Source organism: Dinoponera quadriceps, unplaced genomic scaffold (genome assembly GCF_001313825.1).
Source record: "Dinoponera quadriceps isolate SergipeBrazil2010 unplaced genomic scaffold, ASM131382v1 scaffold458, whole genome shotgun sequence".
In the NCBI taxonomy this organism is placed as follows: Eukaryota; Metazoa; Arthropoda; class Insecta; order Hymenoptera; family Formicidae; genus Dinoponera; species Dinoponera quadriceps.
In genome coordinates this window covers 242168-258070 of record NW_014554796.1, presented here as the reverse complement: position 1 = coordinate 258070, position 15903 = coordinate 242168, and the positions used below count along the sequence as shown (strand labels likewise).

At 34.4% G+C, this 15903-nt stretch overlaps 2 protein-coding genes across 2 annotated transcripts in view; one reads left to right on the top strand and one right to left on the bottom strand.

The window, feature by feature from the left end:
- The window catches only part of LOC106741879 (glycogen phosphorylase), an 88508-nt gene that overhangs the window by 65027 nt on the left and 7578 nt on the right, over positions 1-15903 (bottom strand). The gene's annotated exons all lie outside the window — the stretch shown is intronic.
- Positions 10475-15903, top strand: part of LOC106741899 (serine palmitoyltransferase 2) — a 33406-nt gene continuing 27977 nt past the window's right edge. The window contains exon 1 of the mRNA XM_014614314.1: positions 10475-10690. The gene's annotated coding sequence lies outside the window, so the exon portion shown is untranslated. The remainder of the gene's footprint in view (positions 10691-15903) is intronic.

Sequence of the window (15903 nt, the reverse complement as noted above, 5' to 3'; positions counted from 1 at the left end):
TACTTGAAGACCATATAGCTGTTTTGTTTGATGAATTGTTAAGTATTTTAATTTTAATAATTTCTAAACGAAGACGGACGAAAATGACTATTTTACTAAAAAATATGTAACTTAAAAAGATAAATCAATTAGAAAATATCCTTCTGGACTTTTTTAGTACAAATATAGACGTAAAAAAATAAAAGTGAGCTGACCTGATATTTTGCAAAGATAAAAACCATAAATTTAAAGGAATGGGAAAACAATAAATTATTTTTGAAAGGAAATATTACCTCTTTCTACAAAATTATTATAAAAAATAGTATATAGAAAGATATACAAAGGTATAAGCCCAAACGTGTTTGAAAAAGCAATGATGTTCACAGAAACATCATTTTATGGAAATCAGACATACTTTCATACTTAATAACCTAATAGATCCACTGATGTATATAAATATAGCATTGATAAAAAATAATATTTTCACGTTTGTAATATTATGTGTATATAATTACCTTAACTTTGTTTCAAATTAACATTTATTGACATAGTGGAATAAATGTATAAAAACATAATTGTCCTCAATAAATATTAATTGTCTGAGTCTCCCTTGATGACAGCAGTAATTGTCTGAGGATCCCTTGATGACACCAGTAAAAACACTTAGTCTTATTGATTCAAAAATAAGTCCTCTCATTAGACAATCAACCGCATTCCGAACTAAATTGAAAAAAGTGTTCCAATTGTTTTAAAATCAACTGTACTACTACGTGGTACAGATGCAAATACAGGTTTTCTGATTCTATATTCCATAATATATTTTAAGATCGAACATGCGGGTGAAGAAATAAATTCTCACAAAATTCAAACTCAACATCTCAGACCGTTGCTGACGCGGTGGAAGAGAGTCGGTGTTACAGATGGACTGCAAACGCATACTCAGTGCCGCAGAGTGCAACGTGCGAAGAAACAGCCGCACCGATCAATACTTGCGTTCTCTATATCTACAAACACGCGCAACTGCTTTCGAACGCCGCGATATCTTCAATTTGGAGCGATAACGATCTATCATCTATCTAGTATCAAACGCATTAATAGATAAAAAAGAGGACTTCATGGAAATTAAAATATAATCGAGCAAAATACATCATTTTCAAATATATCAGTTAAGAAAATAAAGATCTCACAATCTCAAGAGTATGAAACGATTAGCATCGCCAAGGTCAGGGCAAGGTCATCTTATATTTTTTAAACGGATCCCTTATTTTTTGATATATTTTTGTAGCTTACTTCGAGAGCTTTTAAAACAGTATAATTTTATATACTATGCGATACCCGTTTCCAAGTTATTGAAACAAAACAAGACGGCAAATTCCCATTCCTAGATGTCCTAGTCGCATAAGAAACCCGAATGGATCCCTAGGCCACAAAATATATAGGAAACCTATGGATACAAACAAATACCTCCAGGAAGCTACTTCATATCACTACCCCTTCCGAAAACAGTCAGTTCTGGATCCTCTAATATACAGAGTCCTCACCATCTGCGATTAGGATAGCGTGCAAAATAAACTCACAAAGTTAAAAAAGACACCACAAAGAAACGGATATACATCAGGACAAAGAGTTAAAACAATCAAGAAACACCAAATCAGGAAAGCGACAAACAGACTAACAAGTTCAGACAAACGACACAAAAGTGCCAACCATTTCATGACCCTGTCATATATACAAGGGATGATAAAGGGGTGACAGAGTCCTAAGAAAACGCAATATAAAAACTAAATACAAACTACCACAGAAAATAGGACAGGCCCTCAACAACCCAAAAGACAAAACATCTCCCTTCTTGACATACCAGGAATTTATAATATCCCGTGTTCATGTGACAAAGTTTATATAGGTGAAACCGGTAATATGATCAACACACGTATAAGAAAACATTAATCTGTAGTCAAATTCAAGCACATGACATTATCACGCTAGATCGGACGACATCAAGTATAGCGCAGTGATTAGACACTTCGAGGAAAACACTATGGTCACCGTCGTGAAAGTTTTGGAAAAACCCTCCGGAAACCGATAAGTATAAACGGCTGAAAGAAGCTTCATCGCAGGGTTTACGGATTCACAGGAAAAGCAAATGCGAACGCTTCTATTAGGCATCTAACTTGCAGGCAAAAAGTCCTCGCGGTTGCTACGTGAAATGAAAGCATTGGCAGGTGCAAACGCAACCGAAGATCTTCTACGAACCCTTTAACTACAGCGTATGTCAGCCCACATCCAGGAAATTGGAATACTATTGATCTTCGACGGCGCAAATTTAGATAAACTAGTGGAATGTGCCAATAAGCTCATATATCACCTCTTCTGTCAACAATGATTTTGAAATAAAAATTCTTCGAAATGAAGAAGTTAAAATTTAAGCTAAATCGACCCAGGCGTGCTCAATAATAGTTAAGGAACTCTAGAAAAAAAATACAGAGTTTCATACATACAAGCTAAAACAGGAGCGTAACTTTCGAATCGTTCTGAGGAATACTCATCCCTCAACAGATCCTGAAGATCACAAAGCAGCAATTGAAGAACTGAGGCACTAAGCCGTAAATGTCTGGAATGTAAAAACAGGTTTAAAAAAACCAATGCAAAAAACCTGTACCTGTATTCTTCATTGACCTCAAGTCAAACCCGGGGAACAAACAAATTTACGACATAAAGTATCTATTAAATTGTCGAATAACTTTTGAAGCTTCCAAACCCAAAAGGCAGGTACCTCAATGCATGACCTGCCAAAGATACGGCTATACCCGCAAATTCTGTTATCGCCAGCCTAGATGTGTAAAGTGTGCAGAAAACCACTTCACAGCCGACTACCCAAGAAAAGAGCGCTCCGATTATGTTAGATGCGTCCTTTGTAATGGGAATCAATCCTACCAATTACAAGGGATGTACTGTATTCAAGGAAATACAAAGAGCTAAATATCCGAGCTTTAGACCAAGAAAAGCATCAGTTATCCAACCAGTAGATCATACAACCATCTCATACGCTGAGAAAGTAAGTCAAATTTCTAAACCTAAACTGACAAGCATCAACAATATCTCCTCGGTCGAAAAACCAAACCATTCAAAAGGAAACATGAATCAGAACCTAAAAGACCTTTTACAAACTATGATGAATCAACTAATAGCTGCCATCAATATGCTAGCTGACTTCATGACCAAACTGGACCAAGACGGACTTCAATAACTTGAAAATTGCCCTATGGAATGGCAATGGGCTATCACACCAAGTGAATTGAAAGTCTTTTCTAACACCCATGACATTGGTGTAATGTTCGTCTCGGAAACTCACTCCACTCAAAAAAGTTATTTTAAAATCCCAAATTATTGTATCTACGCCACATCACACCCCGATGAAAAGGCCCATGAAGGTACAGCCATAATTATTAAGAACAAAATCAAACATCATCTGGTAATGCTACACTGCGAAGATCAAATACAATCAACCAGTGTAATAATGGAGGATTGGCTTGGCCTAATAATCCTTGCAACCGTGTACTATCCTCAAATATACCATAAAGGAGGAATATTTTTCCAACTTCTTTAAGTTCTTAGGAAATCGATACATCGTTGGCGACGATTATAATGCAAAGCACGACTTTTGGGGGTTTCGACTTATCTTGCCGAGAGGAAGAGAATTATTTAAATCCATTAACAACCTGGGACTCAAAATCGTATCATCCAGACATCTCACTTACTAACAGTCTGACAAAGCAAAACTCCCTGATTTAATCGACTTTTGTGTTACAAAAGATATAGGTAACAACTATATCAGTAGTGAGCCCTGTCTTGAACTTTCCTCCTATCATACTCTGACCGACTCCTGTCCTGGTCAAATTAACAAGTGAAATAATAGGCAAATCAGGTAAATGCACATTGCATAATAAGACGGATTGGTCTCGCTTTCGAGGTGACATAAATGCTTCGCTCTATCAAGTAAAACTAAAAAACTGTAGAAGACATAGTTATCGCTTTCGAGATATTTAACACAGCGGGACAAAACGCGTCCTGGGAATCCACTCCACCTCCCATAACTCGAGATTCTAAACTAATCTATTCAGAAACAATTTTTGCCAAAATTTCCGAGGAAAGGAAATTACGAAAGCAGTGGCAAAAATCCAGATGTCCCTTCATCAAAACTCAAATAAATAGTAATATAAAAGAACTTAAGCAATTGCTGAATAGAGAGAGAAACCTTACAAAATTATCTGCAAAACCTCGATGCTACAGCAGCTAGTGGCTACTCGCTGTGGAAAGCTACGAAGAATTTAAGACAACCAACTAACGCATCTCCCCCATTAAGGTGTGGAAACGATGGATGGGCGCGGAATGATGTTAAAAAAACAAGAGTCTTTGCGGAGCACCTTTAAGAGGTTTTTTCACCACACACTTATGAAGGACCAACAGATCGTGCAATTAATATCATGGAGAATATCAACATCCTTGTACCCTCAGGAGAGTCGCCAATAAAATTTACTAAAAAAGGATGGCTATCAAAAAGTTGAATTGTAAAAAAGGCCCCAGGATATGACGTAGTAATAGGTAAAGTACTTGGAGAACTGCCTGAGACAAGTTTGATCTACATTACTTAGCTTTATAATGCCATCCTGAGGATAAATTTCTTTCTCCCGCAATGGAAGGTGACTAAATAATGATGATACCCAAGCCAAACAAAAATAGGGATGATCCTAAATCCTACAAGCCTATTAGCCTACTTCCAATACCCTCTAAAATCTTGGAGTCCTTAATTCGATCAAGGCTAATGCCAATATTAACTAAAGAAAATCTAATTCCTAAACACCACATTCAACAGTTTGGATTCCGACAGAAACACGGGACAATCAAACAGGTCCACAGACTAATTAATAAGATACACTTGTCCTTTGAAAATAAAGAGGTGAAATTAAAAAGGAAAATACTGTACTGCCGCGATTATTGACATCCCAGGCTTTTGATATAATGTGGCATGAGGGATTATTGTTTAAAATAGGCAGGTGCCTCCCTGGTGGGCACTTTGCTGTATTAAAATCGTATCTTACCGACAGGCATTTCATTGTTAATCATGGTGAAACATTGTATGGACTATACCAAATTAGAGCGGGGGTTCCTCAGGGCAGCGTTCTCGGACCGATTTTCTACTTGATTAATACGGCGGATCTTCCTACCAATCGTGATATCACTGTTGGAATTTTTGCTGACGACAGAGCAGTGCTGGTTTTTCATTCAAATCCGGAAATTGCTTTCAGCCTACTGCAGGAAACCCTAAATGATATCTCCTTTTGGTTGAAAAAATGGAAAATTAAAGCAAATGAAAATAAATCACTTGATGGTGATCTTGACCTTGCTCTAGGGGTCAAATTTAGGGGTAATTCCAAGTCAACTTGGAATTTTCAAATAGGAACCCCTATTTTTGACTCGAGAAATGAAAAGAACGGAAAATTTTACGTTCAACTAAGTGGTTATGTTATAGGATTAAATTGGCCCCATAGGGGCTTTTTGAAGGTCAAATCAATTTTCAGATGAAAAATTTTTGAAGAAAGCATTTTAGACAAAAATATTAGATACAAAAGTTGCAGGCTTCAAAATGGGGCACTTGAAATTGATCTTGATTTTGAATTGGAACTGAATTAGACTCTTAACAAGACATACGGTCTCGAAATAGGAGTCAAACTTTGGGATTATATCAATGTTAACTTGATTTTTTAAAAATAGAAACCCTCATTTTGGACACCAGAAATTGACAGAGCGTGAAATTTTACGTAAAACTGTGTGGTCATGACTATGTATAAATAGTACCCAAGACTCCTTAATATTTGTATGAAACATTTCTTTCAGAAACTAAGTATTTCTGAAAGAAATGTGATACTTTTGTATGAAACATGATACTTTTGTAAGAAATATGATACTTTTGTATGAAATATATCTTTTAGAAACTAAGCATTTCTGAAAGAAATGTTTCATACAAAAGTTGGAGGATTTGAAGTAACGCTTTAGACAAAAATATAAGTGTGACCTTAATTAGCGTTATTGAGGTCACGGAAAAATCATGTCGGATTTACACTTCTTGTGTGTGTGTGTGTGTGTGTCCAACAGAGATAAGGACTCCATGATTCGTCACTTCTATAGTATTTAATGACTCCAAACTCTTTCTGCTGTATGTGTTATGGGAGTGACGAACAATAAGGTTCTTATCTCTGCTGACACATGCACGCGCGCGAACACACCCATATATACACATACGCACACGCACACAAAAGTGGTGTAAATCCGACGACCGAGCAACTCCAACGATATACCTTGAATAATAATAATGCCGGCGGTGCAGTAAATTTCAAGCCTTATAACTCTTTATAGTGTTTTGAAAAGCTTTTGAAATCAATAAAAAATAGAAGTTTCCATTTGAAAATTTGAAGATGTTTTTTTATGTGACCTTAATAGCGCTAGCCAAGGTCACACTGATATTTTTGTCTAATCTCCACTTCAAATCCTACAACTTTTGTATAAAACATTTCTTTCGAAAATGCTTAGTTTCCAAAATATTATGAGGTTCTAGTACTTTTCGGACACTGTATATATACAAGATATACACACATATATATCCTGAACTTTTCTCAGTTTCTGTGGTGTGTAGGTAAAACAGGTGAAACTTAGGAGAAAAATCATATACCATTTTGCAAAATTCGAAATGATTAATGAGAAATTAATTTGTATGAGCTAATGAGCGTACGGGAAACAGTAGATCGGATTGTGTATAAAGAAGAATAGCTTACTGCTGAAGATTTCGTAACAATGATGAGCATCCATTGATTTTTAGAGGCAAAGTAACGCAACGAATAACGAGCGGTATGTGACACAGGTGTGCCGAGAGAAAACACGCCTCTCATTATCAGTTAATACCCATCGTTAGTAGGGCAATAAATAAACGCGGCAAGCCATAGTAAATATACAAGATATTTAAAAAAAGATGGCCAAACTTCAAAAGCATATTCTATAGAGAGAACGTAAAGATAAACGTAAAGATAAAGGAATTCATATAAACATGAAAAGGAAGCATTTCCGGAACCAAGTTTATATGATTTTTTTTTATCTTTATGATGAGTAGAATATGTTCAGTTTGGCTACCTACTTTTGAATAACCCTATAAAATAATAAAATAAAATTGAATATAATTTTGTTGTCATTGTGTCAACTGAGTCGGTAATGTGCGGGTCAAAATATTAAAATTTTCAAGACCAAACCCTTTTTTTGTCGTTGCAACAACAGATTGGTATTTGAAATGCAAATGTTTGATACAAAAAATTCAAGGATTTAATAATGATTATAAGGTAATGTAATATATGAACACGTGTCATGTTATCTTAATGATTATACTATTTTCATGTGTCATGTTATCTTAATGATTATACTATTTTCAGTCTTATAATTCTATTCAGTCTATAATTCAGTCTTTTTCATTTTATTATATAATTGGATAGCCAGTCGAACGTAAAATTATCTGACGCCTGAATAATTAAGGTTTTCCGCACAAACACCAGTTTCGAGGACGTCAACATTCTATTTTAAAGACTGACCACTATAAGCTGACTACTATTGATTAGTTGACGCGACACGCATGTCATGAGATAGTACGCAATAAAATGCCAAGATTGATTTCGAAGTTTATGAAGCGTTGTAGTATCAACGATAAAGACGACTAACAGATCGACGAATATAGTATAAGGCATTTAAATTGAGACACCTTAATATAACAAAATTAAACAAAATAATAAGAAATGTTTCAGACAAAAGTTATAGGGTTTGGAGGGGACATATTTTGATGACCTTAACTTCGTTGTATTGTCAATAATTCAAGGTCAACTTCATTCTTTTTAATGAAATTATATTATTAGTTTTTTTTAATACAAATCGATTCTCTGTTCATTCTATGTATACAAATATAAGGGTAAGATCAAAAAGTGAATATTTGGTGAGATATTTACTTTTCATTTTAATATCTAATAAATATCTCATACACTTATCAGTATAGGATGTGAAATATTTCACAAAATATTCACTTTTCGATAACATCACCTTAACACTCTTGTATGTAGAATGGTAGGTTGTCCACCTACCTGTAATGATCCACCTTGTAGGTGGAATTGTTGTTGTGAACAAATATAGAAAACCTTAAAAAATAATTCAATGCATTTTGCAAACATATTAATGCATCAATGTGCAATAATAAATATCAGTAATCGATTTTGCTCATATTATTACATGGAAAAGTATTAAAGTGATGTTATCAAAAAGTGAATATTTTATAAGATATTTCACATCTTATATTGAAAAATGTCAGAATAAAAAATAAAATATCTCAAAAAGTACTCATCTTTCGATAATCTCACTCTAGTATTTTTATAAGCAGAATGAACAGAGAATCGATTTGTATTTAAAAAACTATATAATTCCATAAAAAAAAATGAAGTTAACCTTGAAATGTCTTTGCATTATTGACAATACAACGAAGTTAAAGTCACCAAATATATCCCTCTTCATATTATTTAACTTTTTGCCCGAAACATTTTTTTCTATTTTGCTTTATTTTTGTTATATTAAGATGTCTCAATTTGAATGCCCCACTCTGTATACTCAATTTAGATAATAAAAGGCTCCTTCGAACGGGTCTGATCATAATTCTGCCAGAGGGCCATGGAGTGCAAGAATTATAAAGTGGTAAAGTGCACTAAGAGAATAATTATAAAAAGTAAAATATATATATTCGGTGGTACTAATAACATATTTACTTAAATCTAAATTCTTATATTTAAATATATAGAAAAATAATTACTTTAATATTTTAGGTTTTCGCAGTTTGAATCAATATTCAATTTGGTTTTCGAGTTAGCACCGCGTCTTATGACGGACTTGTTGACGTTTCATGAACATTTCAATTCACTTCTGAAGGGATAAGAACAAATCGATTTTGGGGTCATAAATAATTAATTATTAATCACCCCAAAATCGATTTGTTCCTAGCCCTTCAAAAGTGAATTGAAACATATATATATAAAATAAATAAATAAATAAATTTATTTATTTATTTATTTATTTATTTATTGGATGTGCAAGTATGACTTTACGGATTTCTTGATAAAAAACGCATTGAGTTAAAACATAAAAATAATTTTTACTTTATTCAAAGTATGCTGCATCGGAAGCCACAACCTTGGCCTATCTTTCAGGCAATAAACGGATTCTACGTTAGAAGAAGTCTGGTTGTTTTGAAGCAATCCAGTTATCAAGTCCATTTTTAATTTTTTTATAAGAACTGAACCGCTCTCCAGAAAGGGCCCGACCGGAACAAATAATAATCTGAGGGTGTAATGTTTGGTGAATATGGCGGGTGAGGTAGAATCTCCCATTCACTACTTCTAGATAATTCTTGACGGATCCATGCACATGTGATCTGGCGTTGTCATGTTGTAAAATTATCTATCGTCGTGTCTATTCTCCCATTTCGGTCGTTTTTCCTTCAGAGTTCGGTTCGAACGTATTAATTGCAGTCGGTACCGTTCACTATCACCAGTGATAGTTTCAGACGGTTGCAGTAGCTCATAATACACCACACCCTTCGTATCCCATCAGATATACAACATAACTTTGCTGCCATGGATGTTTCGCTTTGACGTTGATGAACCTCGTTCACCGAGCTTAACTCATGCTGGTTTGCGTTTAGGATTGTCGTAGTAAATCTATTTTTCATCGCCAGTAATAATTCGATGTAGAAAACCCTTTTTAAAAAGGGAAAAAGTTGTAGCCAGCGGCAGAAAATAATTTGAATAAAATATAATTTAACGTCTCTCTAAGATGAACGTGTTCTTTTTGCAAAAAATCCTTCAAAACTTACCGGAACATTTACATATCTACTGTTTGACTATCTACTGTGCGTTTTCGTAAATAATTCACAAATTCATAGATTTGCCTCGTCGTATTTTTCTGTATTCCGAAATATGTGAAAAGAAACTATTGCAACTGTCCGAGCGTGCTTCTTCTCTCAGGTTTCCGGGGCAACCTATCTATATTACTCAGCGAAAATTCCACATAAATCTCCAAAAAAATCGCGCGCCATCGTAGTAACGAGGCGCCGGCAAAAGGATACATCTTTACCTCGCTGTTATCGTCATCGTTGAGGAATCTTGAAGTTACGCACGCATTGCACTACTCTCCATCGTCCCGGCGCGAAATGTGTTGATGACGAATGATTCAATTACAAAATCCGCCGGCGATAGAAGTGAATTGCCCACGCGCGATTCGCGACAATGAGTCTGACGATAACGATAATTATCGAAGATAAGGAAGGACAGGGCTCGGTGTTGCTAGTGCCTTGGTTACGAGTGGACACAAGCGCGGCTCGCGAATATAACCGAGTAGAGACGGCTCGAACTATAACCAGTCTTTACCCGTCTCTACAATCTAACGCGTCGGCTACGCTTTCACGCGTACCGTCGCGCTGACTTCACGATCGCACGACTCTGGACTCCTCCCTCGGTATTTTTAGAGAGGAAAGAAACTGTGGCGCATCGATTGGCGCGGCAAATCGATCAGACATTTAGCTGCGAGAGCTCCGGAACACAAGGAAAGCCGTTTACGGGGAATCGATTTTCGCACGAAGGTATGAGATTTCGGACGCGACAGTCCTACACGGAAAACACGTCAATTCCTGCGAATGAATAAAGATGGCAGATGAAAATTCGGTGGTAAGAAATATCTATGTCACCGCGACTGATTTGTATGAATATAGATTTGTATATTCAGCTGTATGAATATAGATTTGTATATTCAGCTATATTAAAACTCGGTTGAGACAATTGAGGGCAATTGGTCGAGTAGAAATTTCCTTAAAGAATCTTTCCGTTCTTACAACTGAGTTTTCATCCCGTCTCCAAGTAACGGGAAATCCAATTGTACTAACGGAGTTATTTTCTGTGTATTTAGAGTTATTTTTTTGTGACTCGGTCACAGGACGGTTGCAAGTTTTTTTTACGTGTTTCGGGACACACGAAATATGACGAAGCGAATCTATGACTTACGAATATGTGCAATAGATCGTCAGACAATAGATATGCATATATCAAAATTATATATGCATATATAATTTTGATATGTACATATTTAATTTTAATAACTAATCTAATTTTAATAACTAACCATTTATTGCGCACCATTTATCGTTCGTGAATCATGATTTGCTTCGTAGTACATTTTATATGTCTAAAGTATGTAAGAAATAAACCGTTGCAACCGTCCTGTGGCCGAGTATACTTGAAAGTAAGATCTAAGTTCTTGAGACTGAGTAGAGGTCAGAAATAAACTCGGTAATGAGAAATCTCTATTGTTACGATTGAGAACATGCATATAAATAACCAGCAGCATTAAAATAAACAACCGAGTTTTTGTCTGATCCCCAAGCAATATAAAATACAAGGATAGTTTGAAAAGTTTGATAAAAAAGTAAGTATTAGGTGTAAAAATTAATTCCTTGCTTTTTTTGTAAAATTCAAGATTTATGAAATGGAAATGGTTCGTTGGGTAACTCCGAATTGCACAGCGAGTTCCTTTCCTGTTTGCGCTGAGTTTTGTTCCAGTAGTTGCTGCAGTTCCTCGTCTTCACATTTTTTAGATTAGTCATGATGTTCTCTGTCTTTAAGATCAAAATCTCCTTCTTTTATATCGAAATTTCTTATATCAATTTTTGCAAATCATATGAATCACTGCACTTTTACCAAGAGCACAACAAATCATTTCAGCGACGTTCTTTTTACCTGAAACGCAAGAAAAATGCAACGCCAAATATGCTCCTTATCAGAGGCTATCATGTATACAATTATTTTTAGAGCTTATATTGCTCGCTCCACTAGTTCATATAATGTTTTGAAAATAGTAAATGTCAGTACTTAAAAGGCATAAAAAGATCGGTAGATATTCTGATTTAAAATAGTTTTCAAGATCGGCGAAAAAAGCAAGGAATTAATTTGTACACTCAAGACATTTTTTGAAAAAAAAAAAACAGTTTTATTTTTCAACATAATCTTCTTTTAGAACTACATACTTGGTCCAGCGATTTTCCAATTTTTTCATACTGTTTGAAAAATAGATTTTGTCAAGCTCTGCAAAATAGCCTTTGATGGCACCGATAACATTCTGATTTGACGAAAATTTCTTCCTACCGGACTAAATTTTTAATTTCGGGAACAGAAAAAAATCGCACGGAACCAAGTCCGGGGAATATGGTGGATGCGGAATCAGTTCAAAGTTCAATTCATGTAATTTTGTCATTGCGAGAGTCGATCTATGGGACGGTGCGTTGTCCTGATAGAAGAGCACTCTTTGCACCCCAATCTTGGCTGGTTTCCTTCAATTCGTCTTTCAAATAATCCAATAATATCGCATAATAGGCTCTTGTTATTGTCTTGCCTTCCTCCAAATAGTCAATCATGATGATTCCTTGGGAGTCATCCCAAAATTCCTAAAAAATAGTGACCATTACCTTCCCAGCCAACAAAACGATTTTCGCTTTCTTCGGCGCATTTTCACCAGTTGTTGTTCATTATTTTGACTCTGCTGCTGTTTGGACTCTGGTATGAAATGGTGGATCCAAGTTTCGTCCTCAATAACGAAACGACGCAAAAAGTTCTTCGGATGGCGATTAGATATTGCCAAACACTGCATTGAAAAGTCCATTCGAATGTATTTTTAATCAATAGTCAATCGCGGCGCTCGTCGCGCAGACAACTTTTTCAGGTTCAATTTTTCGTGTAGAATATTGTGCATTCGTTCAGTTGAGATGCCTACAGCCTCAGCAAACTCGCGCATATGCACCTGTAAAAAGTTAACCCCCCACTTTTCGAATTTATTTTGACAGTTGTGCTGATTTGTGCTACATTGTGCTCGAATAAACTTGTAATATGAAAATTTGTAATATGAAAAACACACGAGAAAAATGAAAAAAAAAACAGTTTCTTGTCAGCTTACTTTTCGATTTTTTGCAAAATTTTTAAGCTATGCTAAATTGTACTAACATTGTGCTAAAGTAATACTTTCGAAAAATAATAATGAAAGAAATAAAACCAAAACAAAAAAGACGATTTTGGGCAACCGGAACAAAATTAACATTTACATTTGTATTCGTTAACTAAACGATATCAAATTGCATATCTGATTTGTAAAAGCGTAGCACAAGTTAATACAAGCTACAGTTTCGCTGGCACATAAATAAAGGCACTTTACTCTTAATGGCAGCCTTTCGCGCTTGCAGCCTATGTCCATAATTACAATTGCTAAACTAGTACAATCCAAATATGTAATTTTGCGTTGACACGAAATCTAGAAATCGTGATTATGGACATAGATTACGAGCGGAACGGGCCGCGATCAAGAGTAAGTTCCCTTTACATTTTTGTGCTATGAAAACTGAAGCGTGTGCTGACTTGTACTATGCTTTTACAAATCAGATATGCAATTTGATATCGTTTGGTTATCAAATACAAATATAAACGTTAATTTTGTTCTAGTTGCCCAAAATTATTTTTTTCGTTTTATTTCTTTCATTATTATTTTTCGAAGGTATTACTTTAGCACAGTTAGCACGACTTAGCACAATTTAGCATCATTAAAAAAAAATGGCAAAAATCGAAAAGTGAGGGTCTGGCAAAAAAAACCATTCATTTTTCTCACACATTTTTCATATTACAAGTTTATCATTCGAGCACAATGTAGGACAAATCTAGCATAAATCAACATAACTCAAAATAAATAAATTCGAAAAGTGGGCGGCTAACTTTTTACAGGCCGCATACGCACTGGGTGATCTTCCGTTATGTTACCATGGATTTTTTCAATAATTTCCTACATGGTGACCTCAATTAGGCGTCTGAAGCACAATTCATTTTCAATGCAAGTACGGCCATGTTTAAACTCATTTATCCAAAAATAAATAGTTTTTAATGCTGATGCAGAGTCCCTATGAACTTCATCCAACTCGGTTTTGATCTTAATTTACACGGAAAAAAGAGAATATTCTTATTTTGAAAAGATCCGTATTTTCAACTTGTACACTCGGTCACAGGGCGATTGCAACAATTCTTTATACAGAATTGTATTTTACAAAAAATACGAAGAAGCGAACCTATGATTCATGAATATGCGCAATAGATGGTCAAAGAGCTGTCAAAACTAGATATATATACATATTAAAATTACATATCTATATATAATTTTGATAAACGTCTCACTATCTACTGCGCATAAATCATAGATTCGCTTTGTCGTACTTCTATATTCCGAAACTGTATAAAAAAATGTATTATTTTTTATACAGAATTCTTTATATAGAATTCTTTGATTGATGATGATTGATTGATGCGCAGTAGATAGTGAGACATTTATCAAAATTACATATAAATATGTAATTTTAATATGTATATATATCTAGTTTTGACAGCTTTTTGACCATCTATTGCGCATATTCGTGAATCATATGTTCGCTTCTTCGTATTTTATGTGTATTCTGAAGTATGTAAGAGGAAAACAGTTGTAACTGTCCTGTGACCAAGTGTAAATGTTGAAATAAGATTATCTAGTGTTGAATAGAAAAAACTTATTTACACGAAGAAATTCCATGTAGTTCTACTAAAAATATAATATTCTTATTGTTCAAGAATAATTGTCTTAAATTGAAAGTAAATAATATTGAACAGAAAAAAACGATATCTTCAAACCGAGAATTACAATTTCTTTAACTTGAAATTAAATTATTTTTACTTAAATATATCTTGTTCTTTGAAAAAGCAATTTATAATATTAAATTGAATTATTGGAAGTTTTTATTATAACAATTTCTTCGTATTTCTTATTTCCAAACTGAAACAATAAGAGAACGAAAAAGAGTATATCGAGGCAGAAGCGTGGATAGCTCAGTGGTAAGTACAGACGTTCAGCGAGCATAAGGTTCCCGAGTTCAAATCCTCCCAGCAATTTCCGGATTTTCCTCCAATTTTTCATAAGAGCTGGGTTTTATATTTAAGATCATCTTAAGAGTATCTTTACATACTATATGGATAGCTTCCATTAGCTACAAAGTATCTGAAGATAAACCTAACCTAAGATGGTCTTAAATATAAGACCAAATTTGTATTTTGAAGTGAAAACGTTCATATTGTTGGAAGAAAATTACTATGTATTTGATTCAAATATAGAGCTATTCAAAATAACACATTTATCTTTTTGATATCATTTTTTTAATGTTACAAGATTATGTAACATTTGGTTTTTGGACAAGATTTCTTATTTTCAGAATAATCATATTGTGATCTATAGTGGATCTATTTTATAGTGTGATCTATTGTAATCTTGCAATAACTTTATAATATTCTTGAAATTCAAGAATATTAAATTTTTGTAAAAAGATAATATATTCTTGCTTATATATGAAACAATGATTGTGTCCATTAGAATATATAATAGAATATATAAGTCTTTAGAATATATAAGTTTAGAATATACAAGATTAGAATATATAAGTCTTGAATTGATACTTGATTTTTTCCGTGTAAAAGTTAACGACCGTTAATTTCTTCAAATAAAGATGTTTTACAACGGCATGAAACTCATTTTTCCTTGTTGCGGCAAATGCGAAAGTGATCGATTTAGATGGCTACCAAACATTAACTACACGTCGCATTTAGTTGAAATTTTGACAGAGGTTGTTTGAGGAATAATACAGGCCAGCAGTGTTATCACTTTATGAATTGTGGCGCCATTTCATGGAAATTTTTAACCTAGCGTACATCAACGGGGATTATTTTTTCTGCGTACGTACGCAGAAAA